Raw genomic sequence first — 22857 nt, 5'->3', positions numbered from 1 at the left:
CTATATTATACACCAGAAACTAATACACTGTATATTAACTATACTGGAATGAAAATAAAAAACTTTTAAAAATGGTGGAGATACTAAATTTACAGTTGATGTGAGATGTATAACATATGTGAAAATGTTTTATAAATGACTGCTGTAAACAAGTAAGTAAAAGGAAGTTCCTTTTTTGTTTTTTCTTTACCTAGCCCTCACCCGTGGAAAGCAGGTATCAGATATTCCTCAACACTTTTATTTCATTACTTCACCTTCTCAAGAATCTATCAGCAAATTTATTTTGCTTATAACTGTATACCAATATTCTCAATAGGAAAGTAAATTGCTACCTCATACGTGTCTTTGGGAATTTGGGGAATCATTTTTGGTTGCAACAGTGATTTGGAGGAAGGATTTATTGATATTCAGTGAAAGGTGCTAAGGAATGCTAGCTCATTTTATAGTGGACAGTCCACACAATGAAGAACTGGCCCAATCCTGCATAGATTTTGACTGTCCTGAGACATTCATGTAGGTAAAAAGAAAAACATCTGTTTATAATTATTTGAGCCTGGAAATTTACTCCTGTTAAAATATAAACAAAATATTTTTTGCCTAGTTTAATTATATACTGAAGTTTCCAGGAATGCAAATATTATGTAAATCAAAGGAAAGATGTTCTTTAGAATTTCTCCAACAAATTTTACCATTCTGTCGGTACCATAGTACCAACAGCAATGCACTAACGTTAATAGTTATATAATATCAGTACGATAAACCTGCTTTTGTATCAACCTATATTCATAGCTTTCACATTTATTTTAATTCTACATATAGGTACAAGCCTCTGTCTACTTCTTTATTATGTCTTCTGGTGAAGTTGGCCTAGAATTTACACACTGAAATGCCTGTTATTAGAAATTACTTTCCTTTTATTTGCCCTCACATTTATTTATATTAATTATTTAAAGTATGAGTATAGATATTATATCTATGAATTTCACCTCAGGAATAAAAGGGATGCTGAAATATTTTATTTTTTAACGTTTATTCATTTTTGAGAGACAGAACATGAGTGGGGGAGGGGCAGAGACAGGGAGAGACACACAGAATCTGAAGAAGGCTCCAGGGTCTGAGCTGTCACCTCAAAGGAAGAAAGAAAGAAAGAAAGAAAGAAAGAAAGAAAGAAAGAAAGAAAGAAAGGAAGGAAAGTGCAATTGCAGCAAAAATTTAAGTCAGGAACACAGGAGAGTGAAGACAAAGTTTGATAAGCCAAGTGATGAAAAATAACACTATAAGCTAGCACATACCATAGTGGTCAAAGAAGAAAGAATACCAAATCTTTATCAATTATTCCAGAAAAACTAAAGAGGTAGTAGCACCTCCTAACTCATTTTTTGAGGCCAGCATTACCCTGATACCAAGGTCAGATAAAGACACCACAAGAAAGAAAGGAAAAAGACAGGGAACTATAGACCAACATCCGTGATGAATATTGATGCAAAAATCTTCAACAGAATACTCTCAAACAGAATTCAACAGCACATTAAAAGGATTATACATTATGACTAAGTGGGATTTATTCCTGGAATGCACGAATGTTTCAATATATGAAAGCCAATCAATGAAATATACCAAATTAACAGAACACTAGGAAAAACCCCACATGTTCATTTCAATTGATTCAGAAAAAGCATTTGACAAAATTCAACACCTTTTCGTGATAACAACATACAAAAAACTAGGAATAAGAAGAAATTTCCTGAACATGATAAAGACCATATATGAAATTCCAGAGATAATATTGTCAATAGTGAAAGACTGAAATGTTTTCCTTTAAAGTCAGGAACAAGGCAAGAATGCCCACTTTCACCACTTCTAGTCAGCGTATTACTGTAAGTTTTAGCCAAAGCAATTAGGCAAGAAAAAGAAATAATAAAAGATATCCAAACTGGAAAGGAGGAAATAAAATTGTCTCTATTTTCAGGTGATATGATCTTATATGTAGAAAATCCTAAAGATTCCATACATGAAAAAACTGTTAGAACTAGCAAATGTATTCAGCCAAAGTTGTGGATATGAAATAACACACAAAAATCAATTGTGTCATTATACACCAACAATGAACAATCTGAAAAGGAAATTAAGAAATCCATTTATAATAGTATCAAAAGAATAAAACCCTAGGAATAAATCAAGGAGGTGGAAAACTTGTACATTTGTAATTTTCACTACAAAATGTTACCAAAAGAAATGAAAGAAAACACAAATAAATAGAAAGACATTCCATGTTCATGTATTGGAAGACTTAATATTGTGAAGACATCAATACCACTAAAACTAATCTACAGATTTAATGCAAACTGTATCAAAATTCCCATGATATTTTTTGCAGAAATAGAAAAATCCACTCCAAAATTCATATGGAGTCTCAAGGTACCCTGGATACCCAAAATGGTCTTGAGAAAGAATAATAAATTGGACAGCACGCACTTCTCATTTTTTAAAAAGTTTATTTATTTATTCTGAGGTGGGTGCAAAGAGAGAAAGAGAGAGAGAGAGAGAGAGAGAGAATCCCAAGCAGGCTCTGCACTGCCAGTGAGGAGCCCAATGCAGAGCTCAAACTCATGAACCATGAGATCATGACCTAAGCCAAAGTCCAATGACACCCAGGCGCCCCACACACTTCTCATCTTTAAATCCTAGTACAAAAGCAATGGTAATTAGAACAGTGTACTGGTATAAAGACATATATATAGACCAAGGGAATAGAATAGAGAGCCCCAAAATAAACTTTTGTATATATGGTCAATGATTTTTTTTTTATTTTTTTTAAATTTTTTTGAATGCTTATTTTTGAGAGAGAGAGACAGAGTACAAGTGGGGAAGGGGCAGAGAGAGAGGGAGACACAGAACTGGAAGCAGTCTCCAGGCTCTGAGCCATCAGTACAGAGCCCAATGCGGGGCTCAAACTCACAACCTGTGAGATCATGACCTGAGCCAAAGTCGGATGCTCAAGAGACTGAGCCACCCAGGTGCCCCTATGGTTGGGTGATTTTTGATAGATGCCAAGACCATTCAATGGTGAAAAAAAAAAAAAAAAAAGGCAGTCTTTCAACAAATGGTGCTGGGAAAATTGGAGATCCATGCAAAAGAATGAAGTTGGATCATTACCTTAAAGAATATACAAAAACTAACTCAAAGTGGATAAAAAACCTAAGCATAAGACCTAAAGTTGTAAAACAGAAGAAAACATAGAGGGAAAATTTAACGATATTGGATTTGGCAATGTTCTTGGATTTGACACCAAAACCATAGGCAACAAAAGTACAAATAGACATATTAGACTAAATTAAATGTAAAACTTTTATGGATCAAAGGACACAACAGATTGAAAAGTCAAAGAAAATATTTGTAAATCACGTCTCTGATAAAGAGTTAACATTCATATTACTTACGGAACTTCTACAACTCAATATTAAAAAAATAATAACCCAATATGAAAATGGGCAAAGGATTTAAATAGACATTCAAAAAAAATAAACAAATGGCTGGCAAGCATATGAAAAGAAGCTCAACATCATAATCATTAAGGAAATGCAAATCAAAATTACAATGAGATATTACTTCACAACCCAAATAGAAAATAACAAATGTTGGTGAGGATATAGAAAATTGGAACCCACGTGCACTGTGGGTGGGAATATAATATGGTGTAGCTACTATGGAAAACACTATGGTCGTTCCTCAAAAAATTAAAAATAAAATTACCATATGACCGAGCAACACCACTCCTGGGTATATAAAGAATTTAAAGCAATTGCAGGGTTGTATTGCGCTACTAGTTATTTATCCAAAGTATACAAAAATGCTAATTCGAGAGGACACATGCATCCCAATATTTATAGCAGCACGATCAACAATAGACAAATTATGGAAAGAGCCCAAATATCTATTGACTGCTGAATGGGTAAAGAAGATGTGGTATATATATATATATATATATATATATATATATATATATATATATATATATAATGGAATATTACTCAGCAATCAAAAGGAATGAAATCTTGCCATTTGCAACAATGTGGATGGAACTAGAGTGTATTATACTAAGCAAAATAAGTCAGTCAGAGAAAGACAAATACCATATGATTTCATTCATATGTGGAATTTAAGAAACAAAACAGACGAACATAGGGAAAGGGAAGGAAAAATAAGATAAAGACAGAGAAGGAGGCAAGCCATAAGAGACTCCTAAATACAGAGACAAACTGAGGGTTGCTGGAGGGGAGGGGAGTGGGGAGTTGGGCTAAATGGGGGGTGGACATTAAGGAGGGCTCTTGCTGGGATGAGCACTGGGTGTTGTATGTAAGTGATGAATCACTGGATTCTACTCCTGAAACCAATACTACACTGTATGTTAACTAACTTAAATTTAAATAAATTAATTAAATATTTTAAAAAAGGATAAAAAAAGAATTAAAAGCAGGGACTTGAGCAAATGTTTGGACTCCTATGTTCATAGCAACATTACTCATAAGAGCAGTGAAGTGGAAACAACCCTAGTGTCCATTGATTAATGAATGGATAAACAAAATAGGATATATACACACAATGATAAAGAGAATTTATGAAAAATTTACAGCTAGCATCATACTTAACAGTGGAAGTCTAAAGTGCTCTAAGGATTCTGCTCTAATCACTTTTATTCAATATTGTATGAAGGTCCTACCCATCACAATAAGGTAAGAAAAGGAAATAAAAGAATAAAATTTGGAAAGGGAGAAGTAAAATGGTTTCTATTTACAGACAAAAACATTGTCTATGTAAAAACTCTACCAAAAACCTACCATTAACATGTTCACAGGATAGGATACCAGTATACAAAACTCAAAACTTGTATTACTATAAAGTAGCAATAAACTGGAAATTGAAATGTAATCAAAGTGTCATTTCCAATACACTTAAAAACATGAAATATGGAAGTAAACATTTAACAAGATAAGTGCAAGATCTGTACATTGAAAAATGAAAACATTAAAAAAATAATGAAAAGAAAAGAAAATGAAAAATGAAAAACATTGATGAAAGAAATCAAAGATCTAAATAAATAATGACGATACCAAGCACAGGCAAGGATATAGAGCAACTGGAACTCTCATACATTGCTGGTGGAAATGCAAAGTAGTAAAGCTACCTCAGATAACAGTTTGGCAATTTCTTATAAATGTATGGTTCCATATGACCTAGCAATACCATTCCTAGGTATTTACTCAGGATAAATGAAAAGTTGTGTGTATACAAGAACAAATACATGAATGTTTGTAGTGATTTTATTCATAATTTCTCCAAACTGGAAACAACCAAAATATCCTTCAATTGCTGAATGAATACATTATGCTAAAATGGAGTCAAATGACTACATAGGGTGATTTGATTTATATGGCATTCATGAAAGGGATAACTATAGGGACAGAAAACTAACAGCTGCCAGGGGCTGGGGTTTGGGGAGGGGTAGACTACAAAAGGGCAAAGAGGAATATTTTGAGAAGATGGGACTATTTTAAATCTGGATTTTAGTGATGGTCACACATCTGTATGCCTTTGCCAAAACTCCCAGAATAAGACATCAAAAGGGTAAATTTTATAGCACATGAATTTTACCTTAATTTTAAAAAATCCTCCGATTAAAAAAGCAAGCCTCAAAAATCTCATTTTTGTCATATTTGAAATAGAATTAAGAATAATACCTATCCATATTGGATTTTCATGGGGATTAAATGAGATAATCTATAGGTAAACTTTTACCATAGGTAACATGATAAACACTATAAATGCTACAAATTATTAAGTAGTTACTATGTGCCACAGAGGCAGAAGAGTCAGAATGAGAGGGTGGGCAGAGAAATCACCATAATTTGACCATCTAATCTAGAGTGGGTAGAACAGAACCTGAGATGCAGGTAATAATAGCAAAAGCAAAATGAACATTTGTGTACCCATTGTCCAGCTGAAGAAACAATGTCTTTAAAGGCTCCTGTGCCCCCCATGGCAGCTATATCCCTTTCCCAATGCCAGGAGATAACTACTATCCTGAATTTTGTTCTCTGTACTTTTACTACTGTAATAGATTTAATGATGACCTTCCCCCAAAGGTATCAGGTCATAGTCCCTGGAATGTGTAAATGTTACTTCGTATTGAAAAAGGTGTTGCAGACTTTCAATCTGGAGTTCTCTCTTGTCCAGCAAGACAGCAGATGCAGAAATGAAAATGAGAGAGGCTAATGTCTGGGAGGAGACAAGAGACCCGAACAGGAGTTTTGTCTCTGTTTTTATTGAGCTCTCAAGACTTTACATACATGGTGAATGTGCAGAAGGAAACAATCAGATAGTGACCATTAACCTGTGTGTGTAAGAAGCAAAGGGTTTGGGGGGCAATTGGCATTTGAAGTTGAGATCAAAGCACAATGATACACTGGAGCCAGATGGAAAATGTTTTCCTGTAGGTGATACAACTAATTAGCTGTTATCTTTAAAGTTTAATATTGATGGAGCATACAGCTTTAAAGATAAATTACTCATCTCACTAGCTAACCTTGGGCGCTTTCTCCCTGCAGCACCCTATGCTTTATTTTACTTAATGTCTAGCCCTGGACGCTTTCACCCTGTGGTGGCTTCCTGCCCTAAGCCTTGTTAACCCATTGGTGCAAGTTTAGAGAATTCTTTGAAGATGTGATTAAATTAATCATCTTGAGGTGAAGAGATTGTTTTTGAATTATCTCAATGAGCCCTATTACTATCACAAGTGTCCTTGTAAGAGGGAGGCAGAGGTCAAGATCACTGAACCTACAGAGAAGGTTCAATGTGAAAATGAGGCAGAGAGAAATTTGAAGTTGCTGGCCTTGAAGATTGGAGTGATGTGGCCACAGCCAAAGAATGCTGGCAGCCACCAGAAGCTGGAAGGAGCAAGGGATGGATTCTCCCCGAGGAAGAGTCCATAGAGAACGCAACCTCGCTGACATCTTGGTTTCAGTCACAGTGACCAGACTCAGTGTCTGGGTCATCCGATCTCTAGAACTGTGAGAGAATAAAGGTCTGTTGTTTTATACCACCTGTTTGACAGAAATTTGTTTTAGCAGAGAGAAACCAGAACACGTCACCCCAAAATATGCCTCTTTGATGTAAAAACTATTGAGCCAAAGGCAATGAAGAAGCAACAAATGCAGGAAAATCTCCCTCTACCCTACTTTGTTTCTGCCTAAAGGCAGGATAAAACTCTTTCTCCCGAAGACAGATTTATTAGCATCAAAATAATCTGGTGCATAATAACCTTCCCACAGTTCACCACCATTGCTCTCCTTTGTCCTGTCATCTAGCCACAGATTTACTATTCTTTGTTGAAGATGCTACTATAAACTGCTTTGAGTTACTCTTTGTTTCGATTTCTTCCGTATGCTGTACACTACACGTGCTAATGAACTGTTTATCTTTTGTTAATCTGTCTTTTAAAGAGCCCTGGCTGAAAACAACATGGATAGAGGTGAAGTTTTGCCTCCCCTGCAGCAGACACACGTGCGCATATCCCTAGACAATAGATGGTGTCGTTTTGCCTGTTCCTGAATCATTCTCTATATACTCGTGTGACTTCCTTTTTTCCCTCAACATTGTGTTTTCTAGTTTACCCATGGTGAAGTGTGTAACTATAGTGAACTTACTTCCACTGACATCTATTTAATATTTTGTTGTGTAAATATGCTATAATTTATTTATTCGTTTGTTCATTCTGTATTTGTTTGTTACCAGTATTTTGATTTTACAAATGATGATGGAAACATTTCTGAAAATTCTTCCTGGTGCATATATGCAAGAGTTTTTCTAGAGCTGTGGTATCTGTAAGGGTTAAATTGTAGTGTAGGGCTAACCTGTAGCCTTAAGAAATAACAGCTTTGTTTTAACACTGTAGATTAAGAGATAACAGCCTTGTCCTATCAATCAAGGGAACAAAAGTTCAAGGAAAATCAACTGGATTAGTGTTTGATTGGATTGGGGCAAGGGCATGTCTGAACTGTTTCCACCCCCATCTGGGAACTATTTCTTTGTTCTGTTCCCAGGTGATGATAAGATGATGTGGTCACCTATAAAAACTCTGTACCCCGGCTGTTCGAGACCGCACTCTGGTCAAGAGTGTCTGTCCCGATCGGTTGGCCTTGCCTCTCATTGCAATAAACTTTGCTGTGACTGTCACTGCTGCCCGTAGCATTCTGTTTCAGGAGTCCTGTGGATGCAACAGTATCCACTATGGTAGCCACCAGCTACATGTGGCTACTGAGCAACTGTAACAGGCAAGTGTGACAGGAAATACATTTTAAATTGAAATAAACTAATCCAAATTTAAAAACTAACAACTCATTTATTGGAAAAATTTTACCTTTGAAAGAACTTGATATGTGAATCTACTGCTTCAAATATAAATTTTATAAATCTAAATATAGATCAAATATTTCTAATGAAAATTTACCATGCAATTTGTGATGTACTGTAAGAGCAAAATACAGGCTGGATTTCAAAGACCCAATAACGAAAACAATGTATATCTAATTAATAATTTTTATATTGATTAAATGTGGAAATGATAGTATTTGGAATAAAATTTATTAATTTAACCTCTATCTTCTTACTTTTCACATAGTGGTTTTTAGGAAATTTTAAAAAATATTTTGTTTTAGGGGCGCCTGGGTGGCTCAGTCGGTTAAGCGGCTGACTTCGGCTCAGGTCATGATCTCGCGGTCCGTGAGTTCGAGCCCCGTGTCGGGCCCTGTGCTGACAGCTCAGAGCCTGGAGCCTGTTTCAGATTCTGTGTCTCCCTCTCTCTGACCCTCCCCCATTCATGCTCTGTCTCTCCCTGTCTCAAAAATAAATAAACGTTAAAAAAAAAAAATGAAAAAAAGAAAAAAAATTTGTTTTAAATTCCAGTAGAGTTAACACACAGTATTATAATAGTTTCAGGTTTACACTATAGTCATTGAACAATTCCATTCATCACCCAGTACTCATCACAAGTACACTCCTTAATCCTCATAGCTTATTTTACCCACCCCCCCACCCACTTCCCCTCTGGTAACCATCAGTTTGTTTTCCATAGCTAAGAGTCTGTTTCTTGGTTTCTCTCTCTTTTTTTTTCTTTTTTGATAGCTCCTTTCTCGTTTGTTTCTTAAATTCCACTTATGAGTGAAACCATATGGTATTTGTCTTTCTCTGACTGATTTATTTTGCTTAGCACTATACTCTTAAGCTCCACCCATGTTGTTGTAAATGGCAAGATTCCATTGTTTTAATGGCTGAATAATAATATTCCATTGTAGGGGTGCCTGAGTGGCTCAGTCGGTTAAAGGTCTCACCTCGGCTCAGGTCATGATCTCGTGGTTTGTGAGTTTGAGCCCCGCATTGGGCTCTGTGCTTTGGATTCTGTGTCTCCCCCCTCTCTCTGCCCCTCCCATGCTCATGCTCTGTCTCTCTCTGTCTCTCAATAATAAATAAACGTTAAAAAAATTAAAAAAAATTATTCCATTGTATGTATATGCCACATCTTTATCCGTTCATCTATCAATGGATATTTGGGGTGCTTCCATAATTTGGCATTATAAATAATGCTGCTATAAACATAGGGGTGTATATATTTTTTGAATTGGTGTTTTCACTTTCTTTAGGTAAATACCTAGTAGTGCAATTATTAGATCATAGGGCAGTTCTATTTTTAATTTTTTGAGGAACCTCCATATTCTTTTCCACAATGGCTGCACCAGTTTGCATTGCCACCAACAGTGCAGGAGCATTCCTTTTCTTCATATTCTCACCAACACTTGTTGTTTCCTGTGTTTTTTATTTTAGCCATTATCACCGGTATGAGGTGGTATCTCACTGTAGTTTTGATTTGCATATCTGTGGTGAAGGGTGATGTTGAGCATCTTTTCATGTGTATGTTGGCCATCTGGATGTCTTTTTTTTTTAACGTTTTTTTTTTTTTTAATTTATCTTTGAGACAGAGAGACAGAGCATGAATGGGGGAGGGGCAGAGAGCGAGGGAGACACAGAATTGGAAGCAGGCTCCAGGCTCTGAGCCATCAGCCCAGAGCCAGACGCGGGGCTCGAACTCACTGGACCGGTAGATTGTGACCCGAGCCGAAGTCGGACGCTTAACCGACTGAGCCATCCAGGTGCCCCTGGATGTCTTGTTTAGAGAAATGTCTGTTCATGTCTGCTGCCCATTTGTTAATTGGATTATCTGGGTTTGGGGTGTTGAGTTGTATCAGTTCTTTATATATTTTGGATACTAACCTTTTACTGGATAGGTCATTTGCAATGCAAATGTCTTCTCCCATTCAGTACACTGTCTTTAGTTTTGTTGGTTGTTTCTTTTGCTGTACACAAGCTCTTTATTTTGATGTAATCCCAATAGCTTATTTTTGCTTTTATTTCCTTTCCTTCAGGAGCTATATCTAAAAAAAAATGTTCTACGGCTGATGTCAGAGAAATTATGGCCTGTGGTCCCAGAGAGGGGACTTACCACAGCTGCTGCCAGGATCACGATTCCACAAAGCTCACAGTTTCAGGAGATGCAGTTTTGGCAAGGTTTGTGCTGGTCTTCTGGGGGAGGGGACCTACAGCACCAGTACTGAGACAAGCCCGGCTGGAGGGGGCAGATCCCCAAAGCCTGGTGGGGGGGTGGGGCATGGTGTAAGCAAGTTAGGAAGTGAATGTTGGGGTAGTGCTGGTTCTTGCAGTGGCCATGTGTTTATACTGGGATAAAGGGAGGGAAATGTGCCTGCCAGCTCCTTTGTTCCTGGAGAAGTCTCCCAATGAACCTGCCCCTCCAGTACATGCTCTGAGATTAGTAAACAAATCTCTTTCCCATACACCCCAGGCATCTTTCAAACTTCTGCTTCTGTGCTGTTTCTCTGTGGGTTATTTGTTGCTCTATGGCATTAAGTGTAAGGACTCAGTTTCCTCTGGCCTTCCTGGCTCTCCCAGAGTGAGCCCACTGATTTTTTAAATTCTAGGCTTTGGCTTGTGTCCCTGAAGCACGGATAAGATGATGAGATGAGATGAGATGAGATGAGATGAGATGAGATACAAATAAAATTCTAGGCTTTAAGTTCTGCTGGTTGGAAGAATTCATGAAATTTGGCCCCTCTGGTTTTCAAAGCCAAACGTTATGGAGAATCAGTCTTTCTGGTGTAATAGCAGGTTTCTTTCCCTACTCCATGCCCACAGGTCCCTCCCTCCAGGGGAGAGTCCAGTGAATCCCTTTAGCTCCTCACTGTGTCTCCACCCTTCCTACCCTCTTCAGTGTGGCCTCTTCTCTACATCTAGCTGTGGAGTTTGATCCGCCAGTCTTCAGGTTGTTTTCTGGGTTCTGATGTGAGTGTTATGTAGTTGTATACATGGGACAAGGTGAACAGGGTCCTCCTACTCTGCTATCTTCCCAGCAATCTCTCTCTCAGTGTATCTTTTTATATAATCTGACTTTTACCACCATAGTAATGTTTTACAAACCATTCACATAATAAATAAACTGTTGAAACCAACCAGTATATAGGGTGACAAGAAATGGATACAAACACTAACAACTGAAGTTAATTATATACAAATGAGTAATATAACCACATTGGGAAGAAAAAAAACCAGCTAGTACCCTTGGGGAAAAAAATAATAATTTAAGGTTAAATACAAAGAATGGTTCATAAATGCTATACTAGTCAGTAAATGTATTTCTTGCATGGAAATGAGTTAGCAACTCTGAAACTACTCTATGGGTACATTAGAAATGAATGAATAAATAAATGTATTGTAGATAATAAGAACTGGGTTTCTCACTCTTATAAAAGAAGTTACAAATAAGGAATAGGAAAAGACTAAAAATGAACCCTATGGTATAGGATTGGAACCTGAACTATCAGTATTAAATCATGTTTTAAATATACACAAAGATAAATATAGATGTATATATCTACATAGGCTAATACATATACATATACATATACATATACATATACTTTCTAGCTCTCTTTGGTAAGAGGGCCTAGAAGAAACAACACTCCAGTAATAATGAACACACCTAGCCCCAAATCTTGGTTTCTAAACATCAGTCTCCAAGAAAAGGAACACGAGTTTTTGGAAAAATCATTGATTTCAGGGATGGACAGGGAATGTATAAGATGATCCTGGAACATCTTGTGGTTCCAGAGAGATAGATAGATAGCCACTTGTTGAAAGAACACAGGAGTTGAGATATGTTCATCAGATTATTCCTTTCTGCCTATGGACACTGCTGAGTAAGCATCATTAAAGTCTCCCCTCCCACAGCTGTCACGTCTAAGTCAGAATCTACTAAAGAGCCCGAATGGCTGCAGAAGCTTTTTTATCGGAGGTTTGAGCTTTGAAACAACCGATGAGCATCTGAGGAGCCAGATGGGGAATGCTCACAGGCTGTATGGTAATGAGAGACCCAAACACCAAACGCTCCAGAGGCTTTGGGTTTGTCACCTATGCCACTGTGGAGGAGGTGGACGCAACCATGAATGCAAGGCCACACAAGATGGATGGGAGAGTTGTGGAACCAAAGAGAGAGAGAGAAGATTCTTAGAGACCTGGTGCGCACTTAACCGTGAAAAAGATTTTGGTCGGTGGCATTAAAGAAGACGCTGAACAACATCACCTAAGAGATTATTTTGAACAGTAGGGGAAAACTGAAGTGATTGAAATCATGACTGACCGAGGCGGTGGCAGAAAGAGAGGCTTTGCTTGTGTGACGTTTGATGACCGTGACTCTGTAGACAAGATTGTCATTCGAAAATACCATACTGTGAACGGCCACAACTGTGAAGTCAGAAGAGCCGTATCTAAGCAAGAGATGGCCAGTGCTTCGTCCAGCCAAAGAGGTCGATGTGGTTCTGGAAACTTCGGTGGTGGTCACGGAGGTGGTTTTGGCGGGAATGACAACTTTGGTCGTGGAGGAAACTGCAGTGGGCAAGGTGGCTTTGGTGGCAGTCGAGGTGGCAATGGATACAGTGGCAGTGGGGATGGTTGTCACGGATTTGGTAATGATGGAAGCAACTTTGGAGGTTGCGGAAGCTATAATGATTTTGACAATTACAATGGCCAATCTTCAAACTTTAGACCCAGGAAAGGAGGCAATTTGGGGGGGGCCGAAGCTCTGGCCCCTGTGGTGGTGGAGGCCAATACTTTGCCAAACCACAAACCCAGCGTGGCTATGGTGGTTGCAGCAGCAGCAGCTATGGAAGTGGCAGAGGTTTAAAAAAATATTTTTATTTTATTTATTTTTTTTAACGTTTATTTATTTTTGAGACAGGGAGAGACAGAGCATGAACAGGGGAGGGGCAGAGAGAGGGAGACACAGAATCTGAAACAGACTCCAGGCTCTGAGCTGTCAGCACAGAGCCCGACTCGGGGCTCGAACTCACAGACCGCAAGATAGTGACCTGAGCCAAAGTCGGCCGCTTAACCGGTTGAGCCACACAGGCACCCCTAAAAAAATATTTTTAATGTTTATTCTTTGAGAGAGAGAGAGAGCATGAGCAGGAGAGGAGTGGGGGGGGGGGGGGGGGAGACACAGAATCTGAAGCAGACTCCAGACTGTCAGCACAGAGCCCAATGCAGGGCTCGAACTCACAAACCGTGAGATCATGACCTGATCCGAAGTCAGACGGTTTTAGGTTTTAATTACTACCAGGGAACAAAGCTTAGCAGGAGAGAATCAGAGAAGTGACAGGGAAGCTACAGGTTCCAACAGATTTGTGAACTCAGCCAAGCACAGGGGTGGCAGGGCCTAGCTGCTACAAAGAAGACACATTTTAGACAATACTCATGTGTATGGGCAAAAAGCTTGAGGACTGTATTTGTGACTACTTGTATAACAGGTTATTTTAGTTTCTGTTCTGTGGAAAGTGTAAAGCATTCCAACAAAGGGTTTTAACATAGATTTTTCTTTTGCACCCATGCTGTTGATTGTTAAATTAAAAGTCTGATCATAACGCTGCATAAATGTGTCTTTAAAAAAAAAGAAAAAGAAAAAGAAAGAAAGAAAAAAAAAGAAAGAAAGAGGGGCGCCTGGGTGGCTCAGTCGGTTGAGCGTCCGACTTCAGCTCAGGTCACGATCTCTCGGTTCATGAGTTCGAGCCCCGTGTCAGGCTCTGGGCTGATGGCTCAGAGCCTGGAGCCTGCTTCCGATTCTGTGTCTCCCTCTCTCTCTGCCCCTCCCCCCCCCATTCATGCTCTGTCTCTCTCTGTCTCAAAAATAAATAAACATTAAAAAAAAGAAAGAAAGAAAGAAAGAAAGAGCTCCTAATAGCCAAATCTGGAAGAATTGAAGCAATAACAATAATAATAATAATAATAATAATAAATTATAACCTACAGGATAAAATAAATATCTGAGTCTCTATCAATATTAGTGAATAAATAAATGGAAGAGGTAGTTCTTGCTGGCACAGCGTTCCAATTAATAAATGTGGAAGAGGGGCGCCTGGGTGGCTCAGTCGGTTGAGCGTCCGACTTCAGCTCAGGTCACCATCTCGTGGTCCGTGAGTTCGAGTCCCGCGTCGGGCTCTGGGCTGATGGCTCAGAGCCTGGAGCCTGCTTCCCATTCTGTGTCTCCCTCTCTCTCTGCCCCTCCCCCGTTCATGCTGTGTCTCTCTCTGTCTCAAAGATAAATAAACGTTAAAAAAAATTTTTTTTAAATAAATAAATAAATGTGGAAGAGGGAAAAGAAAATTACCCTTAGGTAACATCACAGTAATAATTGTTGCAGACAATATCTATCAATGAATTCCAAAATTCGGTGGACGAAAGTTGGAGAAGACACAGAATGTGCACAGTCTCAAAGTATCTTCCCCAAGGTATTTATTAACTACACAGGGAAAAATAGTAACTTTACAGTAAACAAATCATTTTAACCAAGTGATCAAGGTCAACATAAGTCATCATGCAGACCCCTGTAATATGATGTACTAAGGATGAAGATCATTTATGGGGTATTTTTGCCCCCAAAATGCATAATCCCAATCCCATCGTGAAAAATATTAGAGAAACCAAAAGTAAGAGACATTTAAAAAAGTTACATTCTTTGAAAATATCAAGATCTTGGAAACAATGAGCAACCAAGGAAATGATACAGACCACAGAAGACTAGGGAGAAAGTAGGTGTTCTCTGAGATCCTGGCTAGGATCCTGGGACAGAAAAACACATTAATGAGAAAACTGATAAAATCAAATGAGATCTTCTGTTAATAGTATTGTATAAATTTTAATTTCCTGATTCTGGTAGTGTACTATGGCTATGTAATATGTTAACATTAGGGGAAGCTGATCTGAAAATATATGGAAAATCTATACTGTTTTGTGGCTTTTCTTTAAGTCTAAAATTTTTATGAAATAAAGAAGATTAGAGAAAAAATTATTTTGCATTATTTACTACAATTAAATCAATGCATACTTGACTGACCAGCAATTCCATTCATAGATGAAATGCATGCATATGTGTACCAAAAAATATTCACAGAAATGTTTATAGTGATATTATTTCTAGTAGAGAACAACAGTAGAATGGATAAAATCATAAAATGGAATGATAGTAACAAAAATTAATGAACTATAGTTCCATACAAAGAATCTCCTGAACATAATATTAAGCAAAAGAAACCAGACATTAAAGAATATATACTGCATGATTATTCCATTTATCGGGCAAAATCAACCTACAATGTTAAAGATGAAGATAATTGTCTTTTGGGAAAATGGGGAGGTTTATGTGGTGCAGATAACATATATATATATATATATATATATATATATATATATATATATATTTCTGGGATTTGTATATTTTGTGATAATTCATGTAGTACTTTTGTTTATTTATTTATTTGTTTATTTATTTATTTATTTATTGGGAGAGTGCAAGCAGGGAGGGGCAGAGAGAGGGGGACAGAAAATCTGAACCTGGCTCTGCACTGACAGGCTGACAGCAGCAAGTCCACTGTGGGGCTCGACCTCTTGAACTAGGAGACCATGACCTGAACCAAAGTCAGGCGCTCAACCAACTGAGCTACCCAGGTGCCCCTCGTGGAGTATTTTCAACTGTGAGTTTTCACTTATGTTTATTATAATTTTTAAAGTTTTTAAAAGAAGAGTTCAACCAATGCTTCCATTCTAGATGAAGTTACATGGACAAGATTCATCCTCTTATATAAGACAACTAAAAGAAGTCCACCTAAAATGATTATAAACCCCAGAACTCACACAGGGAGGAGAAGTATATTCTGTTCCCAGATTGACTAAAAAGCTTAGTTCATAGGACATATTATGGAGTATTCAGACAGGCTTTTGCCTCATAATGGGGGCAAAATAAGCTGTAGACTAAATGCTCCTGTAGTCTCATCTAACAATGAACAAAAGGATCAAACTACTGCTACATAAATGTGTCCTAAAAGTTTGAAAATATTTATCGGATTAGAAAAAATGCCCAGCATCTAGCAAGATAAAGTTCACAATATCTGACATACAATAAAAAAAAATATCAGGCAAAAGGAGTGACATCAGGGAAGATAGCTGAGGAGGAAGCACAGGAATCCATCTCTCCAACTAAACAACTGTATTGGCAGAGTCTATCTGATTTAACTAATTTGGGATTCTGGGGTTTATTCAATGCTTTACAACTTTAAAGGGAAGGCTTGACCAGTAAAGTGTAATTTCAGCCTTTAGAACTATAGCCAGTATCCATTCCCCACCTTCCACCCCTGTTACAGGAAACATTCCTAGAGCACCTTACAAGAGCTAGAGTAGGCAATAAGTATCTTCTCTTGTAAGTAAGAAATCTTTGTTCTGATTGTGAATTATTGTTTCAGATCAGGGAGGTGCAGATACAAAGCCAGGCTAGCATTGTTGGAATCTCCACTGAGTGAAGCACCTTTCAAGGGGTTTAAAGATATAGCTTCTGCTCTTTTCCTTTCAGTTTCTTTTTTGGCCCTTTGGGAGCCAGACATTTAAAGAGTAGGAAATCCAAAAGCAATTATATGTTTGGGGGAATTTAGAAAATCATTATGCATGCCCAAAAAAAGATGCAGGCTGATGCCTGGCACATAGAGATTAAAACAAACAAAACAAAACAAAACAAAACAAAAAAACCCCTGGAGGTAGTGGAGAAGGATATTTTCATTTTCAAACTTACCATATTATAACATTCAAATGTCCAATTTTCAACAATAACAACAAAATCACAAGAGACACAGAGAAATAGGAAAGCATGTTCTATTCAAAGGGAAAAAAAAGTTGTAAAAACCATCAACAAGGAAGACCAAATTGCAGTCTTCCTAGACAAAAACTTTAATAAAATAATAAAATAAAATAAATAAAAATTTAAAATAAAATTTTAAATAAAATAAAATAAAACAACTGTCTTAAAGATACTTAAAGAGTTAAAGGAAGACATGGACAAGGTCAGGAAAATGATGTATGAACACAACAGGAATATCAATAAAGATATTTTTTAAAAAAACATAAAAAAGATCCAAAATGAAATTCTGGGGGCGCCTGGGTGGCGCAGTCGGTTAAGCGTCCGACTTCAGCCAGGTCACGATCTCGCGGTCCGTGAGTTCGAGCCCCGCGTCAGGCTCTGGGCTGATGGCTCGGAGCCTGGAGCCTGTTTCCGATTCTGTGTCTCCCTCTCTCTCTGCCCCTCCCCCGTTCATGCTCTGTCTCTCTCTGTCCCAAAAATAAATTAAAAATGATGAAAAAAAAAAAAATTAAAAAAAAAACAAAAAAAAAAACAAAATGAAATTCTGAAGCTGAGAAGTATATCTGAAACTTCCAAAAACAAAACAAACAAAAAAGAAAATAAAACAAAAGAAAGAAAGAAAAGAAAATTCCACTAAAAGGATTAAAAATCAGATTTAAGCACACAGAAGAATAAGCTAACTTGAAGATAAGATAGTTTAAATGATGGAGTCTGAGGAACAGAAAGGTAAAGTGAACAGAACCTAAGGGACCTGTGGAACACCATAAAGAAAGCAATATATACATTGGAGGAGTCCACAAAGGAGACAAGAAAAAGTGACAGATTATTTAAAGAATTACTGGCTGAAAACTTCCCAAACTTAAGGAAATATATGAAAGTACAAATCTAGAAGCTCAATGAATCCTAAGTATGCTAAACTCAAAGAGACCCATGCTGCGACAAATAATAACCAACTATCAAAAGCCAAAGAAGGAATGTTCAAAGTAGCAGTAGAGACACAACTATCACATACAAGGATCCCCATGAAGATTATTAGCAGAATTTTCATCAGAAGCCTTGGAGGCCCCAAGTCAATGGGTTGATGTATTCAAAGTGCTGAGAGAAAAAAAAATGTAAATCAAGAATTCTATATCTGGAAAAAGTGTCCTTCAAAAATAAGGAAGAAATTAAGACATTACCAGACAAACAAAAGCTGAGAAAGTACATTACCACTAGACCTCTCCCATAAGATATGCTAAGAAGAGTCAGGTTGAAATGAAAGTACTCAAAACTCTGTGGAGGGGAAAGAAAGATCCTGATAAAGTCAAATACATAGGCAATTATAAAAGCTAACAGAATCGTAATTTTGGTTTATAACTTCATTTCTTATTTTCTGCATTATTTATTTATTTTTTTAATTTTTTAATGTTTATTTTTATTTTTGAGAGACAGAGCATGAGCTGGGGAGGGGCAGAGAGAGAGGTAGACACAGAATTCAAAGCAGGCTCCAGGCTCTGAGCGGTCAGCCCAGAGCCTGACACAAACAGTGAGATCATGACCTGAACTTAAGTCGCATGTTTAACCAACTGAGCCAGCCAGGTGCCCCCATTTCCTACATTAAAACACAAATGCATAAAAAACAATTGTTTGTCTGTTTGGGGGTACATTATGTACAGATGTAATCTGTGACCTCAGTAACTGAAAGGAGTGGGGACAGAGCAGTATAGGGGCAGAGTTTTTGTATGTGATTAAAGTTAAGCTAGTATAAATTCAAACTAAGATTGTGTAAATTTGCAAAATTATTTGTAATCCCCTTGGTAACCAAAAAGAAAATAAGTATAGAATATACACAAAAGGAAATAAGAAAGGTATCAAAACATTTCTTTAAAATACACACACACACACACACACACACACACACACACAAAAGATGACAGTAATATAAAAAATAAGGGGGAAAGCTATAATGCAAAGAGAAAATAAGTAACAAAATGGCAAAAATTGAGTCCCTCCTTATCAGTAATTACTTTAAATTTTATGAATTAAACCATCTTATCAAAAGCTAGTGATTAGCAGAATAGATTTAAAAAATTTTTTAACGTTTATTCATTTTTTGAGAGACAGAGAGTGAGTGGGGGAGGGGTGGAGGGAGAAGGAGACACAGAATCCAAAGCAGGCTCCAGGCTCTGAACCGACAGCACAGAGCCCAACGTGGGGCTTGAACTCACAAACTGTGAGATTGTGACCTGAGCCAAAGTCAGACGTTTAACTGACTGAGCCACCCAGGCACCCCTAGCAGAATAGATTTTTTTTAAACTATGATTCAGCTATATGCTACCTATAAGAGACTCATTTTATTTATTTTTAAAGATTTTATTTTTGGGAATGCAAGCTGGTGCAGCCACTCTGGAAAACAGTATGGAGGTTCCTCAAAAAACTAAAAATAGAGCTACCCTACGACCCAGCAATTGCACTACTAGGCATTTATCCAGGGGATACAGGTGTGCTGTTTCTAAGGGACACATGCACCCCCATGTTTATAGCAGCACTATCAACAATAGCCAAAGTATGGAAAGAGGCCAAATGTCTATCGATGGATGAATGGATAAAGACGTATTACTCAGCAATCAAAAAGAATGAAATCTTTCCATTTGCAATTATGTGGATGGAACTGGAGGGTATTATGCTAAGTGAAATTAGCCAGTCAGAGAAAGACAAAAATCATATGACTTCACTCATATGAGGACTTTAAGAGACAAAACAGACGAACATAAGGGAAGGGAAACAAAAATAATATAAAAACAGGGAGGGGGACAAAACAAAAGAGACTCATAAATATGGAGAACAAACAGAGGGTTACTGGAGGGGTTGTGGGATGGGGATGGGCTAAATGGGGAAGGGGCACTAAGGGATCTACTCCTGAAATCATTGTTGCACTATTTGCTAACTAATTTAGATGTAAATTTTTAAAAATGAAAAAAAAAAAAGCCCTCAACCACCACAACTTGTTCTTCATGCTCAATATTCAGTGATGTTAGCTAGTTTAAGGTCCTCTTGAAGCTGATTAGGTTTAGCTGTAGCAATTAGGGTCCTCCTGAAGCTGGAGATGTATCTTTGTCACTCATGTAACAAGGCTGCTATACGAAGAAGAGGAATGGATATTCAGGAGACAATCAGAATGGCAGAGAAGGTAGGGGAGAATAATAGGAAAGCTTTGGAGGCTTGAAGTATAAGAGAAGACAGCTGAAGGATTAAAAGGGTACATGAAGAGGATATCAAGACTGACAAAGATAGAACTCACAATTTTGTCGAGAACTGGCACTATTTATCTTCATCTGGTTTTGGAGACATAACTGCAATGAAATATATTTGCCATGTTGCTCCAAATCAGGGAGACTTGTTTCTTATATTTCAAGACACTTCTCAGGGTTTTCTTTTTCTTATTAAAACATTATTATAAGGAATTTTCCCCTTAATTGCTGGATTGCCACTCAGGACTGGGTGATCTTCAAGTCCCAACACAGAGGTAGGCACTTTCTGTAGTGGGAAGATCCAATACTGAAGTGCTTGTTTGGAAATGTTTATAAAATAGATACACATCTGGTAAATGAATGAACAAAGAAATGAAGAAACATTGATAGAGGAAAGTTTTCACTCTCATTGCTGCTTTTACAATCTCAAATCTGTTTTTAAAAGGAGATTTGAAGCTTTCTGCTGGTTTTAGTTTCTTAAGATCCTTAAAAGGTAGGAAACTGAACCTTTGAAATTCAATGGGAGAGAAACAAGAAAGGTATAGGCATTCAAAACCATGTGTAGCAGAAATATCAGGAGACCTCTGACAGATCATTTCATCTCCCTGAATCAGTTTCCATCTGCAAAATCATTGATGAGCTTCTGTGTCAAAAATTAGATCATCTTTGGCTTTTCAAGATGCATGGAATTGTATTGGGCAGAGGTTTCCTGGGCAAGAATGCTCTATTTCATTATACTGCTAATGTAGGAAGCTCCACCGAGCACTGGGGAAAATGGTTTCACTGTCAATGAAGGCTGCTATGTGAAGCAGGGACCTATGTTTAGTTAGTGTCTGAGTCTATCATCACTTCAATCTTTCCTGTTGAAAAGTGAATTACTGTAATGAGCTCTTATATATGCAGTCAAGCTGAAGAAATGGGAACAGCATGCTGGTTAACTAGAGACTCCTCTATACCTTAACAATCTTGTTTATGACTAGACTGAAGTCTTCAGGACTCAAATATTTCACTACTTCTCAAAGGGGCTATTCTGGTTATTATCTAAATGATGTCTAATGAACCATCCCGAACTGAAAAAAAATAAAAGATTTTATTTTATTTTTAAGTACTCTCTGTACCCACCAAGGGGCTCAAACATACAAACCCAAGATCAAGAGTCACATGCTCTACCAACTGAGCCAGCCAGGCACCCTAAAAGAGACTCATTTTATTTTTAAATTTTTTATTTATTTATTATTATTTTAGAGAAAGAGAGAATGAAAGCTTGCAAGTTGGGGAGGGGCAAAGGGAGAGGGAGAGAGAATCTCAAGCAGGCTTCATGCCCAGCATGGAGCCCCACGTGGGGATTGATCTCACAACTGTGAGGTCATGACCTGAGCTGAAATCAAGAGTCAATCACTTAACTGACCAACTGAATCACCCAGACACCCCACAAATAGACTTTAAATCAGAAAAGATTACAAGAGCTAATAATAAAAGGTCCAATACGGCAAGAAGAAACAGTTATAAACATTTATGCACCTGATAACATACTCTCAAAATTTAAGAAGTGAAAATTGACAGAATTGAAGACAGAAATAGTTCTATAATAGGGGGAGACCTCAATAAGTGACTTTCAGTAACAGAACAACTAGACAGAAGATAAGTTAGGAAATAAAGAACTAAAACAACACAGTAAACCATCTAGATATAACAGACGTATACAGAACACTTCAATAGAATACACGGTTTTTTCAAGTGCATGTGGGACATTCTTCAGGAGAGACCATATGTTAGGCCACAAAACAAATATCAATATATTAAAAAATATATCACATGAAGCATTATTTTTTACAAATACAATGAGATAAAGTTAGAAACCAATCACAGAAGAAAAACTAGAAAATTCACGTACATGGAAATTGACATATTCTTAAGCAATAAATGGGCCAAAGATGAAATCACAAGGGACATTAGAAAATATGTATGGATGAAAATGAAAACACAACATACCAAAACTTATAGCATGTGGCAAAAGCAGTGCTAAAAGGGACATTTAGAGGAAAAAACTCTAGGAAGTTTACATGAAAAAAAGATCTCAAGTCAATTACCTAATTTTACATGATAAGGAACTAGAAGAAGAATAAACTAAATCTGAAGCTAGCAGATGGAAGAAATTTATAAACAGTAGAGCAGACATAAATAAAAGAGTAGAGGGGCGCCTGGGTGGCTCGCTTGGTTGAGCGTCCAACTTCAACTCAGGTCATGATCTCACACTCATGGGTTCAAGCCCCACGTAGGCCTCTGTGCTGACAGCTCAGAGCCTGGAGCCTTGCATCGGATTCTGTG

At 37.5% G+C, this 22857-nt stretch overlaps 1 protein-coding gene and 1 pseudogene across 1 annotated transcript in view; one reads left to right on the top strand and one right to left on the bottom strand.

The window, feature by feature from the left end:
• FAM186A (family with sequence similarity 186 member A) overlaps nt 1–22857 on the bottom strand; it is a 79703-nt gene that overhangs the window by 40826 nt on the left and 16020 nt on the right. The window lies entirely within an intron of this gene.
• Nucleotides 12332–13323, top strand: LOC131519612 (heterogeneous nuclear ribonucleoprotein A1-like; annotated as a pseudogene).

Source organism: Neofelis nebulosa, chromosome 8 (assembly GCF_028018385.1).
Source record: "Neofelis nebulosa isolate mNeoNeb1 chromosome 8, mNeoNeb1.pri, whole genome shotgun sequence".
Lineage (NCBI taxonomy): Eukaryota > Metazoa > Chordata > Mammalia > Carnivora > Felidae > Neofelis > Neofelis nebulosa.
This window is presented reverse-complemented; position numbering and strand designations above follow the sequence as displayed.